General features: G+C 38.2%; 1 protein-coding gene and 1 non-coding gene across 3 annotated transcripts in view; both read right to left on the reverse strand.

Moving 5' to 3' along the window:
- Window positions 1-17,493, reverse strand: part of Sgcd (sarcoglycan delta) — a 933,235-nt gene that overhangs the window by 848,183 nt on the left and 67,559 nt on the right. Inside the window, exon 2 of one of the 2 annotated variants that reach the window (XM_042283895.2) lies at window positions 3,523-3,625. The exons of the other annotated variant lie outside the window; for it this stretch is intronic. The gene's annotated coding sequence lies outside the window, so the exon portion shown is untranslated. The remainder of the gene's footprint in view (window positions 1-3,522; window positions 3,626-17,493) is intronic. 2 annotated transcript variants of the gene reach the window in all.
- LOC121831932 (U1 spliceosomal RNA) lies at window positions 13,525-13,690 on the reverse strand. Its single transcript, XR_006075527.1, has one exon. It is a non-coding gene; the product is annotated as a U1 spliceosomal RNA (small nuclear RNA).

The raw sequence follows: 17,493 nt of genomic DNA on the forward strand, positions 1-17,493 counted from the left end.
GAAAAACATGGTTTCTTGATGATGGTATGGATGCCTGTCTCTGTTAAATATTAAGATTTTTTTCTGGATGCGGTAAGTGGAGTAGAATTATTTAAGATGAATGTTTGAAGGGCCTTTTTTGTTTTTGTTTTTTTCTCAGCAGTTTAAGCCCTTTCTAATCTAATCAGACTTTATATTAGGTCCTAGTAACTCTTGCCCAGGTAATGATTTCCTCCCTGTAAGAGTTTCTCTTTCTCTTGCTCTGCTCATGCTGTCCATGTCTGGAATCAGAAAAAAAAATTCCATATGAATTTGGAGCTGAGCAGTTCAGGTCTCCTCAGAGGAGAGGGTGAGAAACAGGCAAACACTGTGAGACACAAGAGTCAATAGTTTTGACTAACAGAGATACTGATGCTTAGAAACACCGCTTACTTTTTAGTTTACAGTCAAAAACTGAACACTCAGAGACTCATAAGAAACCATTCTTTCTTTGGAGCATGTTATGGGGCATATTGCCTTGACCCCTGTTCCAACACACCATGTCTCCATGTATCCACATCAGTCACTATTTAGCTCAAGAGAAGATTCTCTACTCTGACAAGATAGATGACTCTTTAAGTTCATGGTTCATGTTCACTACTTCACTGGTCCATGTGACTCCCAGATCAAATAATGTTTCTGAGTTTGTCTGTGATGGTGTTTCCACACAAAACTCGAATTTGAATCAGGGGGCTTGGTGAAGTAGGTTCCCTATGTGAGTAAGTAGCAACAATCCATTAAGAGCCTGAGTAAGAAAAAAATGGAAGAAAAATAAATTTGTCCCTCTTCTTTCTGCATTGCTGTTTCAGCTTAGATATCTTTCATCTCCCAACTTTGTACTGAATTGCACCACACACATCCCTGGCTTTCTATCTTCCAGAAGGAAAAAGATTGGGTACCTCAGCCTTCATAACCATGATTCAACTCCTTATAATAACCCTCTTTGAAAGGTAAAACAGACACACACACACACACACACACACACACACACACACACACACACACACACTTCTATTTCAGAGAAACACATGCATATAAATAGTATGTATATTTCTATTTACAAAAGTATGCATGTATGTGTGCATATAGATTTATATCGCAGTATTCCTATGTCTGTGAAGAACCCCGACTAATACAATGGTCATGAGGGTAGGAGATGATAGCTCCTAATAGTTATTTAGCATGGCAAGGCTTCCCTGGGGTAAACATAGAACAGATACAAGCACCTGCCTATAATGTTTTCTTTGGAATTATCTATATTTATCATATGTGTATTAATGTTTGTCTGTATGTATATGCATCATGTGTGTGCCTGGTGCCTGTAGAAGCCTAAAACGGCACTGTATCTCCTAGAACTGGAGTTACAGGTGGTTGTTAGCTGCCACGTGAGTTTTGGGAACCAAACCCAGGTTCTCTCCAAGGACAGCAGGTATCTTAACTTCTGAGCCATCTCTTCAGCCCCAGTTGTTTGAAGTACAGTGTAGAGGGCCAGCAAGATGGCTCAGTCAGTAAAGACGCTGGTTACCAAAGCCTTACAATGTGAGTTTGATCCCAGGGACCCACGTGGTAGAGAAGCAACTCCTGTAGGTACTTCTCTGGCCTACACACACACACTCTGTGGCATGCACATGCCCACAGGGTACACACACACACACACCACCCCACATAGAGTAAACAAATGTAATAAAATTTTAAAATATGAACAAAGTGCAATGAGTACATTAGCATGAACAAAGCAAGGTTGCACTTGAAATAATATTTTAAAAATAATTTACCATGCACAAGTCTCACAAAGGTGCTTTCAGATCTAGTTCCCAATGTGATGTCACTAATAACAGAGCTGTTAATGCCTGTGCAGTTATAGACACAATTTTTAACTGTACTGTGGAAAACTGCAGCTGTACGGAAGCCCTTTAGCATTCCTCACCCATCTCTTACTCCACAAGAGAGATTATCCAGACAACTGCCCACAAGATTTTCTTTTGTTCTGTCTTTAATCTAGTTCAGTATTTCTCAAACTTCAGTCTGCAAAATAATTATTGTCTGGGGTTACAGACATTGACTCTTATTTATTGTGCTTCACGGTCAATTTCAGGACATTTCAAGGGTATTCCCAGAGCTTCTAGGTACAAGAAAGTGAACTGCACCCTGACTGTGACCATGAAACATGCCCTGCTGAGGGGTCGATGGGACTGCACACCAGCCTGGTTTCTATCCCTTGGAAAGAAGAGATGCCTATAGTAAGTCATTTCCCTAGGAGAGCCCCACCTTTCTGAAATCCCCACAACAGTACATCTAAACAGCTACGGCCCTTATTATTGTGACTATAATTCATGCCTTAGGAGCTGACTTGGAATTTACATTGTAGAGTATTCTTTGGTTTATTTATATACCTTCCTCTCACTCAGTGGTCCTATTTAATCATTTCTCCATCCTCAGCTTCTTCCTCAGTCCCTGGAACACAATACAATCTTAGTAAAGAATGATGAGTGTAGGATGAAATTTAAATAAAACGTAAAACAAATTCAACCTACATCCAAGGATTAAGCAAATATATACATCAAACATGTGGCATTCTGTCCTATAATACTCATAAAATCATTCTAAGATTGATGTTGTCATTAATGTTTTATCTTTGTCTGTAGCCAATAAAATCCTACGTGTGTAATTTATACTTTTATTATTTTTAATGCCATTACAATATAATGTGATTTTATATTTTGCTGAAATACTAAATAGCAAATGACCCCCATCATTATACATTCTTTTACAGCAACATCCTTAATATCCTGTCAAATAATATCCCATCATAATCATAGTGATACCCTTATGTGTTAAAACTCTCCTAGAAAGAGTCTAGATATTCAGATTCTTTGCAATCATCACTTCAATGACTATTCCTGTAGATAAGCCTTTCCTTAATCCCAGATAATTAATTTAGAATATGATCCAAGATGTGAAAGAAATGGGTCCAAAAGAATGAGCTTCTAAAGAAGAGAGAGAGAGAGATTTTTTGCAAAACTGATCTTGCATGTTCTGTGTACACAGGAATAATGCATGTGGGCTTGGGATCCAAGCTGGGTAGTTTGCTTAGAATTGTTTTATTTCATCTCTGACTTTTTGCTTTGAAGAGTTTTTTCTATTACTATCAGAGTCACTACTATGGAAAGCTAAGAGCTGCCAAGCACCCACTGTGCAGCTAGGATCAGCCGTTTTCATGCACTATCCCTTTCAAGATTTACAACTAGCTTAAGAGATCAGTGTGCATGCTAATTCTAGGTTGTTTATAACATACAGAGCCTAACAAATGGAGCAATTGATTGAATCCCTGGTCTGGCTATAGTAAAATCTGTGATTGTGACCATCTATCAGCTTCCTTTCAACAGAAGACTCTTAGTTAGCACTCCCTTGGAGTATAAATGTTAAAACCATACAACTATCACACTTTTATTTGTGTGGCAGCATAAAGATCACAAAGCATAGTAACACATATTTTTTTATTACCAAATCATGTGCATGTATTGAAGACTAGATGGTCTTCCTTGCTTTCTTTCCTTTTCTTTCTTTCTCTTTTTCTTTCTCTTTTTTCAAACACAGAAGTATTTCTCTGTAAGAGAGAGATAGAGATTGATTTTTTATGGAAAATTATTTCTCAAAGGTAATAGGTCAAACCACCGGTCAAACATGACCTAGGAACAACAGCAACAAAACCAAATAAGAACTAGGTGGCATGGCTGAATCACATGGCCATAGTGCCCAAAATAACAACTATATCTATGTGCCTGCAGAGCTCCCTAACCCAAATCAACACAACTATAGTAGAATAGCTACTATTCTACACTTCCAACCACAGCTAAAGTAAGAGAAAGCCTTACATTATTTGACCAACAATAACTGGCCTTCAAGACCACAGGATTCCACAGCAAGATGTTGAGGTTAGGAGAATAACATTGGCACAGTTGATCATCCCACAACCATCACCTCCTTCCTATGGAGAGAGATCTTTGTGTTCCTAGAGAAAGAATGTAGCTCTACAGGTGTTTTGTCACCTGTATTTTGGAGGGGAAAAAAGCACCATGTGGTAGTGTTATATATCCAGTAGCTTCCTGGATTCAGACTCTGCCACTAATTAGCTGTCTGTGCTTGAGGATGCTACAAGGTCTCCATGGTCCATCTGGGAAGTGGGGACTAGAACAGCACTGATTCTGCAAGCTTGGGCTAATGGCTATATGTGTTCTTTTCTGTTATTCTTTATTATTAACACTTCTTGTCAATAATCACCACACACATGATACATCCCTACTCCTACAGCCATTGGCTGGGGAATTAGTAGTTAATATGATTAAATCCTATAGAATTCATGACAGCCAATTGATTTGTTACACTGGTTTTGGCTTATTTTCAATTGAGAAGGGAAATGCTGAAGATTTCAAAGCTGCAATGCAAAGAAACGAAATTCTAAAGATAAAATTTCAGATATGTGAGTAGAAGATACACAAAAGGAAAATAATTCTAAAAGTATCTAAAAGCACACTGAGATTTTTCAGATGTTCAAATTGAAAGAACCTTTGGATATACAAAGTCCATTCTTTCCGATTTACATGTAGGGAAGCTGAGCCCCAAAGAGGTAGATTTACTCACACCAGGGACCTTGAGTGCTTTGGCTATGATCTAGGATCATGCTGCTTAGTCTTCCTATCTTTTCAGTATAACACACTGCTCTTTCTCGTGTTTACAATTTACAGAACACATCTGAGGAGACTAGGAAAGGGCAGAAGATGTATTAGGAAAACTGACCACCTCTAAATGCACATTGAAATGTTCAAAATGGCCAGGTGGAAGTGGCACATGCCTTGAATCCCAGCACTCAGGAGGCAGAGCCAGGTGGATCTCTGTGAATTCAAGGCCAGCCTGGGCTACAGAGTGAGATCCAGGAAAGGTGCAAAGCTACACAGAGAAACCCTGTCTCAAAAAAATCAAAAAGAAAAGAAATGTTCAAAATGGAGTAGAGACACTGCCAACCTTGGTGCTCTGCTTCTGAAATATCTTTATTCTCAAAGCAAGGACTTTTGAACTCATATGCCTCACTTCTCAGGTCTCTCCCTTGACCTTCATGTGCTCACTATGAGCCTGACCCTCTGGCTGGAGAGATGTCCAGGAATCTGAATTCGGTTCCCCAATTTTCCCTTCTCACATTTGTTGGCACTGTGGGCTTGTCTGTTGTCCCTTCTTCTTTGAATATCCTCCTCCCAACTTCAATCCTCTCAACTAGAATATATTCATTGCTTACAAACAATGCTGGCCTTCCACCAGTAAAGCAAGTTTCTTCTGTATATGCAAATTTTATTTACTCTCCAGTCAAAGAATTCTCTCATAGCTCCATATCTTGTTGCTATTTGTCTATATAGTTTATCTCTCCTGGTATATGGAAAGTTTGTTCAAGACTAAATCACAACTCAGTTCATTTTAGTATCCTTCCAGCAATCAATATGTTGTGTTTATATAGGGTTTATTGAACTCAAAAGGGAAAAATATATTCTGTATGCCTGATTCTTTAAAAAATCTACAGCAAATCTTTCCTAATAGTACATCTATTCTCAAACACATTTTATTTCAACTTATGGGACAACCATCAGTCATGGATTATGTTTTCAAGTATACATATTTTTCTTATAAAAGAATATTGAATTTATTTTGCTTTAGCAGAAAGAACAGTGAAGAGTAAAAATAAGCAGACCTACCTCTTACTATAGGAACCTGTCACAGCAGTAAGTAGCATTCTAACTTTATAGATGGATAGACAGATGACAGATAGATAGATAGATGAAAAATGGCTGATGATAGAAGATATATAAACAGATACATAGATAAATGCAGTCATAGTTATGTAGATAGGTGATTGGTAGCTGATGTAGAGACAAGAAGATAAAATAGATAAATAGAAGATAAATAGATACATAGATAGATACATACATACATACAGATAGATAGATAGATGATAGATAGATAGATGATGGATGACAGATACATAGATAGATAGATACATACATACATACATACATACATACGTAGTAAATAGAGATAGATGATAGACACTTAGATGTTGATATATAGGATTGATAGAATACATAGGATTGATAGATAGAGATAAGTATATAGGTAAGTAGAAAGACGTAGAAATAGTTGATAAGTTCACTGATTAAGACATGTTAAGGCTTTCTATGAAGAGAACAGAAACATTCTATTGATTTGCTCTTGTGCTACTATTTTTTTTGGTACTTACATAAAATCTCATAGCCATTCAATAATTCTTATTACTTGGGAAAGAAAAGTGGATTTTTTTGGTTTTGTTTTGTCAAAATGCCACATGAAAACAACATATACTTTGCCTGAGTTGAAATTAAGGAAATGACTATTTCCAAATAAGAGAAAAACTCTAGGTAGATCAGCATTAAAGCTAACATTTTAAAACTAAAAAATGAATGTAAGCATTTCTAATGGCTAAACCTATTCTTGGCAAAGATGTCAGAAAAAAAGGATGCCCCCTGGCTTTGCTTGTAGGAAAGCAATGTTGACAGAATCTCAACATCAGAATAGTAAAGTGGCAAGAACTGTGCCTACCCTCGTTGCAATAAATCTCTTTTTGTGGCTATGAGCTCTAAAAATAATTGGATGAAAGAATTAATGGAATATGCAAACAGTATTTATTGCAGCCCACTAAGAATAAAATAAACATTCTAAATATGGCATAGTAACTCAGTGGTTCAGTCAATGGCAGTAGATCAACATGATGAATTTTTATACTGCCAAAGTGACTGTAAGTATTCAAAAGCAGAGAAAATGTTTATGACAGAGGATTAAGTGAGAAATGTAAAATATAAAATGATATGCACAATACTTCTACAATGTAAAAAGTACACACAGTAAGAGCAATGAGGGTTCCACTTAACGTGTAGAACATTGTGTAGCAGTTGAACTTGAGACCAGTCTAATGAGTGCCTTATTTAAACATACTACAAATTAGTAAGATTTTATTATTCAAGATCCTTTTTGCATCAGCCATTTGCTGACCACCTCCTAATTGTTTTTCAAGTGGTGGCTCCTCAGCAAAACTAATGAGGTTATCAGCTTGTATTTATTACTTATTCAATCCATTAAAACTAAGTTCAAATCAGAGATCTGTTTGGTCACTACAAATTCATAGGCTGTCACATCTTAAACATCTGGACAAAGTTTGCTTTCTCTAGGAAGCCCTCTTCCAATGAATCTTACAGATTCTTGAGCTCCATAATTAACAAATTTATTTTTATTTTATGATACCTGATTCATTTATCTTCAGTGGTTAGATTCTATGATGGTTAGTGCTGTTAACTTGAAACAATGAGAATCACCTGGGAAGAATGTCTCCATGAAGGATTATTTACATTGGATTGGCCTATAGACATGTCTATGGGTCATTGTCTTTCTTAAGTTAAGTGATACCAGAAGACCTAGCCCACTGTGGATGGCACAATTCACTAAGCAGGTTCACAAACTGTATAAGAGTAGGGAAATGGAGCTGAGCACAAACAAGCAAACAATCATATATGCATTTCTCTCTGCTCCTGACTATGGATGTGATGTGACTAGCTATTTAAAGTCCCTGCCTTGACTTCTGTTTAGTGTTGGACAGTAACCTAGAATTGTAAAATGAAATAAACTTCTTCCCCCAAGTTGCATTCGTGCCAGAGTATTTTATTACAGCTACAGAAATGAAATGAAAACAGGTTACATGTGCCGTTATCTTTCAGAATAAACTATAAAATCTTGAAAGAATAAAACCAAGTTTCCTCTTCTACAACTACCCAATGTACCACCCTCTCCACATGCAGCTGAGTCAAGTACACTAATTTTCATACAAGGAATACTAAGGTGATTTGACAAATGGACTGAATTCTAAGTCTTCTAAGTTCACAATACTTACCATGTGATATGTAATTGTGGGGGAGGTTGGTTTGCTTTTTATGCCTGACTGTCAATTTCTGTTAATAGCCTACATGTCTCTGATAACCAAGACTAACAGTACTAATGAACGTGACTTCACCATACCATGTATATGCTTAGGTCCACTGTTCAGACAATAATCTCTGGAAACTTTTGGTTCTCACTTTATATTGGTGGTTGTTAATTCGTCTGGTTTCCAAGATTTAGATTATATCCTTCCTAGGTCTTGGTTAAGGCTTCTATCCTTAAGATAAAACACCATGACCAAAAGCAACTTGGGGAGGAAAGGGTTGATTTTAGCTTACATGTTCTAATCACAGTTTATCATGAATGGAAGTCAGGGCAGGAAGTCAAGGTAGGAACTGAAACTGAGGCTACGAAGGAGTACTGCTTACTGGCTTGTACTTCAAAGCTTTCTCAGCTTGCTTTCCTTTAAAATTGAGGAGCACCTGCCCAGGGTTGGCACCACCCATAGTACTCTGGCCCTTCCTACACCAATCATTAATCAAGAAAATGCAGACAGATTTGCCTGTAGGTTGGTTTTATGAAGGCATTTTCTCCATTGAGAGTCCCTCCCCCAAAATGACTCTAGCTTGTATCAGGTTAACATAGAACCAACCAACACAGCCTTAAAGAAGTATAACAAACATGTAAGCGTGTAACCTAATGAACAACAGAAACAGCAAAGGCCATTATCCATTAAAGTTAGAGACTATGAAAGCCTAAACTAAACAGTATGGTGAGGATATAATTTGAAAATTTAAAGTGAGAATATTAACTGAAAACTTTTTAAGTTAAAACAAGTGAGGTGAACAGCGTCTAACAGGTGCACTGATAAAAATTAAGACTAAATGAAGTAAATACTAATTCTTATCTTTGTGAAAAGTGCTGAAATTACTAAATGAGGCAGTGGAATGTTAATTCACACCAGAAAGGATTATATATAAGTTGGTCAAACACAAGAAACAACCACTGGTTGCTCTATTTATTCAGTAGGTAAATATTCTTTAACTAAAATTTTCCTGTTTTATTTTCTCACAATTAGATTTGCATTGAAAACCATTTCTTCTGAGGTTCATTGAAACTTTTCTTAAGCATAAGCAATATTTACCATCATAGTCAATGGTATGTGGCTCATGGTTGGTGATTTCTGGTCCTGAAGACATGCTGGGCTGCATTTATTCCTCTCAATGTATGTTCAATAATTGTATTTACCAACTAGTATTTATTCATTATTTTACCAAATAAAACTATGTACTAAGTGCCCTTTATGGGTTAGGCAATGGTAGGGTTACCACAATTGAATAAATCAGCCATGCTCCTTTTCCCCGTGAAGCTTAGAGTCTAGAATGGAAAATAGAAACAAACAAAATTATGATGATATTCAATTTTAAGACTGACAAAAGTTGGAGAGCCATTGGATTAACAAGGGGTGAAAATTGCATCTCAGAGGATGAAATGGGCTTCTTCACAAAAGTAACATGCCAAGAGACATTCCAAAGAATGGGTGGAGGCAATCCAGAGCAGATAGAGAGATGACTTCTTCATGCAGAAGGGGAAAACAGGGAACTCTTTGACATAGGTACAAGTTGCTATTAGAAATGAGAGCAGGAAAACTCTGAGAGGCAGAGGACCTCATACATGCATGATGCTATCAGAAGTGAGAGCAGTGTGACTGGCACATCCAAAGAAAGAGTGAGGAATGAGAAGAGACTGAAGCTTGTCACAGGCATGGACTCTAGGATTAGATGGGTATAACTTCCTCTGAAGGAAAACATAGAAATAATTATCCCTAGAAATATCTGTCCCTCCTCACTTCACTATGAAAATTTTTGTTGCACAGTCCTACATTTCAGATACCTTGGATGGCACCTGTCACACAGTGGGCATTCAATGCTTGTGAAAAGATAAAAAGAAAGGATGATTTCTCTGTAAAACAGTAGCAAGATTTTAAGTTACTGGGGACTCTGGATTAACAGGGACAGAGAAAGGGAGGTTTTTCTTATGACTGTTATTCTGTCCCTCCTTTCTGACGGCATGGACACTAATAAGCAATTATACTGACCACTAGGTACATTGACAGCCAGTGTCAGAAAGAATGCTTTAAGAGGCTCCCAGACAAGTGGGCTCTTGTACAATTAAAGTAAGTTTGGCCAAGGAAGGGATTCCAGCAAAGTTTCCCTAGAATACAATCAAATTTCAAACAAACATTCCAAGGTTACAGAGCCAAGCAACACGAGCTTCAAAAATTATACCAGCTCAGCAGCACAGAAAACATCTAGAAGAAGGAGGGAAAAAAAGCCATGGTCCAATACTGATCTGTAAGCATGATGAGAAATGATGACATTTGGGGCTTTGATTAGAACCTGCTCTCAGGATGTTTTTCCTACCTGCGGCAGTTTTGTTTTGATTCTGTAACTAGCAACTAGCCCTTTGCTCTCAGCAGAATTCAGATGTGTACAGAACTCTTTTCATGCATGCAAACAAAAATCCCTTGCAGTTTCAAATGGTTTGCCCTCTCTACTGCAGTCCATTCAATAGTTTGACTTTCTTCCTTGACTCTCTGAAGATCAACTTTGATCATCAGACTGCCCTGCTCCACCTTCAATGGCACACTGTTGCCTACAGAATAACATAAAAAAGCTCTAAGCTCACTACACTTCCTACCTTCCCAACATGCTTGTCTAACCTCCTCTCATTTCTTCTCCAGCTGTTCACTGTAATGAAGCCATTATTTAGCTTATTAGATGCAATGCTGAACACAGCTGGTTTCCTGTATTCATTTTTTCTTCCTTTCCATCCTCTTTTTTATTCTTTCTTCAAACAACTACGCCTGCAACAGAAAGCAAGACTGCCTAAAGACCTTCCCAAATCATGAAAATCTAACCAAACATTCCAGAATCTCATTACTTTCTTGCACAAAAATCCAGACTTAGAGATATCTATTTTGTTCTCCAGAGTTAAAAACCTCAACACTGTCCTTTATGGAATGGACAGCTTTATGTGGCTACAGACTTTCAGAGAACACAAGTGACAAATGTAAATTTCTGTGTCTCTAACACATTGTACTATATAGGCTTTGGTAGCCTGGGATTCTGCATTTGAACTTACATTATACATGTTATAATCAAAATGGTGCAGAGATAATACTTAAGATGATCTTCAGTATTGAGGTGAAATTTCAATGTTTTAAGTTCCTTTACTCTCATTACTTATATTTCTTCATTGATATGCTGAAGGCAGAATTGACCTACATATCTGGCTTTGGTTAACTAAATTTTTCTGAAAAAAAAAAAGCATTGAGAATAATTCTACAGTAGAAATGTGTGGCAGTGTGATTTCAGTACACTCTGAGAATGCTTCAGGCCCACTTAAACCTTTCAGTATCAAATTTTGGTGAAGTCAGAACGACATTGCTCTATGGCACTCCTCCAAACAATACACTATGGATTAGTACTTTCAGGGCCAGATTTATTCTCTGTGAAGCATTTCTCTTCATAACAATGCAGAGTTCCTTCAGAAATACTTTACAAGTGCCCATTTCTACCCATGTTTTAAAACCCCAGCATTTCATTTTTAGTTCCAAGGAATAGACCTCTTCTGTCAATCTAAATGGATTTGTCGGTTAAAAGCATGTACTGAGACAGAATCACAAAGAAGAACCCTCTCTGCCCTACAAAATTATACCAGTTACACTTGGACACCAAATCTTTCTATTGACTGTTTCCTGCAAAATTTATCAGATATGTACTTCTCACGTGTTACAAGTTTTCTCATAAAAAAAAAAGACATTAGACATGTTTAATCAACAATTGGTTCTTCTTTTTACAATTGGTTCTTCTTTTTATCTTGTCTTGGCTGAGGAAGGTTGGTTAATTGCAACCACCTGGAAGGCAAGAATCATCAATGACAGTCAGAGGGGAATAAATATCATAATGTGATTAAAAGAAAGGAAGAGAGGAGGGTAGAGAGAGAGGGGAGACAAAGGGACAAAGGGAGGGAGGGGATTATGCCCTCTTTAAAAGCTACATAAATGGGTCTGGCATTTGGGAAAATGTAAAAAAAAAATGAAATAAACGATTTTGAAACAACATACACAATTCTGTAGAAGCAAAGTGGCTTAGCTACAGTTCTGTTGCTGTGAGACACCACAACCCATTCTCACTCAAACTACCACACACAGTATCTTGTTAAAGTTCTGCTTTGCTTCAATTGAGCAACAAACATTGTTAAAAAGGTGTATTGGATGCTGCCTTGAAATAGGAGGAAAGACCATCTGCTAGAAGGAAAAAAATGAATAAAGTTCAGAAACACATGGCTTAATTAGTTAAAGGCAACAATATTAAACTTTATGATGGTTAATTTTATTGGCTATTTAGCAACGTTAAATTAACATCTCCATTCTCTTCAGTGAAAATTAAAATATCAAAGCATATGTATTCCTTGTTACATATAATTAAAGTAATAACCCCAGATTAATTATTATAGAAGCAATAAATGACCAACATTTAAGCCAAGAGGCAGGAGAGAGACGAGCAGAAGATTTTAACAGTAACAAAGTGGCTCTACTTTTTTAACCAAGCTTTCATTTTATGCAGAAAACAGAGAGGTCAAAGATGACATTAGCCAGAAAGGACCACCCACCCGAGAAAGTTGGCTATGAGGGAACGTTTAGAGTGTTATGTTTCATTAAGTGTACAAGAATATGATTTATGAAGCAATCATAAACATCTACCCAGATCTATGCCCAGTTTTTGTTATATTAGCTTCGAGGTGGGGTCTTGCTATGGTGCCAGGTTAGTTTCAAGTCCTGAAGGAGTATGAGGTTGACTTCTACCTTGGTCCCCAGGGCTGCTGTGACGATAAGGCTATCATGCCATGCCTGGCAACATTCACCATGTTTACACTTTCCTGGTGTTCATTCAAGGCTCAAGATTTCCCTGAAGTGTTTTATTTGTTGTTGTTGTTATTTCTATAAGAAAAAGCTCTAGAGATAAGACATTTTCCACTCCCTCTTTCCTCCTCTCTGACTTCTGTTTTTTGCCCTGTTTACACTTCTCTGTGACCACAAATTCTTTTCCTTTATTTCTTCCTCCTCATGTGTCTGTATTGAACTCATGACCATACATTTAGCCATTAAGAAGAGGGAAAATTAAGCAGAGTTGTGATGGTTATAAGGTAGTAATTAATCTGAAAATTCAGCAAGAAAATGCTCCCACTAGACAAGACTCCATATAATCCCACTACCCTAGCTTGCCATCCTCTTGGTGTCTCTAAGGATTTTCTTATTTATAATTATTTTTTGTGTATATGGCATGTGAATGCAGACACATACATGCCATAGCATGTGTAGGGAGGTCAGAGGACATGTTCTAGAGCGGGTTCTCTCCTTCCACCTTTATGTGGGTTCCAGGAATCAAAATCAGTCTGCCACACTCAAACATCAAGCACCTTTTACCTGCAAAGCATCCTATCCACATCTTAATAAAGTTTTTTGGGGGGTTGGTTGTTGTTGTTTTTCAATATGGGAGAGGGCAAATACAGTGCCTCACTCTTATAAATTATGCACTGGGGTTTCCCATATTTGAGGAAAATCACAGGAATCAGCACATCCGCAGTGCAATGGACAAGCTGAACCTTGGGGAAACCATTGTCATCATCATGGTATTCCCCACTGCTAGGGAAGTGTACATCTCAGTGGTGTTAATACATAAACTCTACCTGATTTCTCACTTTGTGAACTATGTTGGAGAACATCCCACTCCTAGCTTGTCTTTGGAATTAACCAATTCCAGAATCCTGCTGGAAAGGTTTCTACCAGTTCTCTCTTGCCTACAGGATCCTCTTGTGAATCAGAGGTGCCCGAAATTCTTTAATATCTGGCCACATTCACATGCACACGCTGCACAAGGACCTTATCCCACACAGACATCAATATTCAAGTCATTCACTCTCCTGCATCACACCTGTGGCTTCTGCTACTGTGGAGTTTCTTGGCTTGCTCTTAGAACCACCTCCTGCCCTCCTACTCTGCTCTGTGTCTTGGAAAACTAGAGCCCTTTCTCACTGATTCTATGTAGACTCACCCTAGGAAGGATACTGGAATATGTCAGTAAAGAGAAATCCAAGTATTTACCCCTCTTACTATCTTGTGTAGTTTGTTTGTTTTGTTTTGTTTTGTTTTGTTTTCAGAGGGGGCATCTCAAGTGCGCCTGTCTCCGAAGCCCACCTCCAGGCAGAGCAGCCCTTCCATAGTCTCTTTCTGTTCTGGTGGCTGGCATGTTTGCTTGAATAACTACCCCACCACCTCCTGTAGTCTCTTCAAGCTTCCTATGCAACCCTTTGTACACCATGCTCATGGTTGCTCTTGTACCTTTTCTGATTATTTAAATCCTGTATTTTCATTTCTTCTGTTGAACTATACAGGGCAGCATAAATAAATAAATAAATAAATAAATAAATAAATAACCCTGACTGAAAGCTTAGCAATACAAAAAGGAATTGTTTGGTTTGGTTTTCCCTAACTTTATTGCTAGCACATGACAGAAAGGGTAGTTTGAAGGAGGGACATCTGCCTTTACCCATTGCTTGGGAGGCCCTAAAGTGGGGGCTATTAAGGAAGCATGATTTTGTAACATCCTCTATCTGCTCAGATAGAAGTTTGGAAGAAACTCTTCAAGTAGCAGTCATGTTCTTCTCCACAGACACATTTTTTTTCTTTATGGAAAAAGATAACATTTTTTTTTACTAAGATAGGAGGATGCTGAGGAGGAGGAGGAGATGAAGGCTTAGCATCAAACAACCAGCCTGGCAACTGATGTTTTTCCCATCTCCTATCTAACTCTCAAATTAGGGGGGGATCAAAAGCACTTTGATCCCCAAATGTAACCAATATCTAACTCAATACATTGCTTAAGTAAATGCTCCAATTTCTGAATGGAATTGAATTATACACAAGACTAATAGGCCTGGCTTAATAGAAAAAGTTGTTAAAGTCCATAGAAAGAATACATCCAGATGAGAGATATACATATGAGAGCCAGTAAGCCCTCCAGGATCCATGTCTGTTTGGTTCTGTTTTGCTTTGCAGGACACTTTTCCATCTTCATTTGATATACATCCTCATATTGCTAGTTAGGCAAACAAGTGTCTTAGGGATCCTTCAGATTCAAGTCACAGGAACTCACACAAACTATTGCAATTATACAAAATATAGTCAGGGTATGTTATCTTGTAGAAGCCATCCACTCTGTGAATCCCACAAAGAGAAAAGGCAGTCAAAAAAGGAAATATCAGAACCAAGCCCAGAATACCATCAGCAGCCGAATTCTCTGCCTATATCACTCTCCACTAACCTTGATTTTTAGCTGCTCTCACCTTTGTGAAAATGGGCCCTGGCTTCTCTGTGAGGATAGTAGAAATGCTTATCTCATATCCTTGACATCTAACTTAGCCAGCACTCAGTTCCCACTAGCCTGGGGCCTGCCAATGATCTTTAAATTCTCACTCTAATCACAGCAACTCTATCTGACCCAACATGAGTCAGGTATCTCCTTCCAGTCATTTGAGTTTTATGTAGGCAAAGGAGGTCATATACCACAAGCATTATTGCACGATTGCTCCTATCTGCAAAATAATCATAAAAGAGCAGATGGTTGCAGTGGTGGGAAGAACACCTCTGAAACATCTCATCTCAGTAAAGAGGCTACTGCAGAAGCATGCTGACCTGAATTCAGATTCTCTGCTGCCACATAAAAGCTGGGCGCAGAGGCATGTATCTCTAACCCTAGCATGAGGAGGAGGGAAAAGACAGGCAAGTCTTCAGAGTGAATTGGCAGATAGTGTGGCCACTGGTGAGCTCCACAGATCTTATGAGAGCTTGCCTTAAAATACAAGCTGGAGACCCATCTTAGAAGATAGCCAACATCAATCTTTGGCCCCTACAGGCATACACAGTGGTGAGTATACCCCCAAACACATACACATAAATGTTCCCACATTCATACACCACACACACACACACACACACACACACACACACACACACACACACACACGACATGTGCACGTGCGCATGCGCGAGCACATCCACACACATACAAAAATTATGTAATGAAATCTGTAATAAGCTGATGTGTTATGATATAGCCTACTAATTATTTTTACTAAACAACTGAGCAACTATTAGAAAAGCATGGCCACCTATACTATTTGTCCCCCTCCACCAGCTCAAGTATCTGTCTTTCTAAAGACTGAGGCTGCTATCATGAGTCCACTGGGACTTAGCATCTACTGAAGTACCTGAAGACAGAACTTGAAGTCAATTTTGTTCAAGAGCCAGAAAGCTTCAGAGCCTTGCGTAAAATATACTAAAGGATTAGTATAAAGCCCAACAAAGCAATTTGACTTTTGAATCATTTTGAGAGCTACAGAGTCAGAAAGGAACTAATCAAAGATTTGTCTCTCATCTCTCATGGCTGAGGAAAAAGAAGAAGATGAGATTATGAAGTGGCTTCCTACTGTTGGAGGAAGAATGCTTTGACCACTGCTTCTCTGCCTGTTAGCTGCAGTATAAGAAACCTCATATTTCCAAACACAAATATAAGATATCTACTATTAACTATTTCAACAACTGAACCTGAGTCCTGCGGAGTCCCCAGAAAACTAATACCTGCAAAGTCAAGGAGCTAGAGGTGGGTGTGACACACCCAAAGTCCTAGGAGAACAGCATGAAGGACAATGATGATGGGGCTTCAGGACATTCAAGGGAGAAAGATCTTGGAACTTAAGCACTCAATTCTTAGAGCTGAAAATTTAAGGAAGCAGCTGCAGTTCAGAACACTGTTAACTATTAAGACCACAAAAAGTGGCCTAGACAATCCATTCATTTCAGGGAATATTTCAAAGCACAAAAGCATCATGGACATTGCCAAAACAAAAAATAAAACAAACCAAAAAAAAAAAAAAACACGGAGAGATGAGGAGACAGACTGGAGAGGATATAAAGGAGAAACTAGAGCAGGTGGAGAAAGGCACTAATAGGCATAGTCTTCCATGTCAGGGAAAAGAAAATATTTGTTGATATGAATTAAAGGTCTGAACCTGAGAACTGGGCAAGGTAAATAAGTTCTAGCAGGATTGATGGAGACAGATACAATCTTGATATATTCTAGTAAAATCTCTGAGGCCTTTATACAGAAAAATACATAAGTCTTATAAACATTCAGACAAAGGGTAAAGTTGATCTTATACATAGTAAGGATCAGCTAGGAAGCTCCAACACTGAAGACAAAGGACCCCCAGGAAAACACAGAGAGGCTGCAGTTCAGGGACCTCCCACCAGCCAAGACATAGTTCTCCAGTGAGGGGAAAAGAAGACACAGCCTCAGACTTGCAGTCAACAGGAGGATGTACCCTCTGCTTGCCCAAAGTGACAATAGGTTTTTTAAAAAAGTGTTCTAAAGCAAGAACAGGTATACTGAAACTGATTTC

The sequence above is a fragment of the Peromyscus maniculatus genome, chromosome 8 (genome assembly GCF_049852395.1).
Source record: "Peromyscus maniculatus bairdii isolate BWxNUB_F1_BW_parent chromosome 8, HU_Pman_BW_mat_3.1, whole genome shotgun sequence".
NCBI classification, from domain to species: Eukaryota; Metazoa; Chordata; class Mammalia; order Rodentia; family Cricetidae; genus Peromyscus; species Peromyscus maniculatus.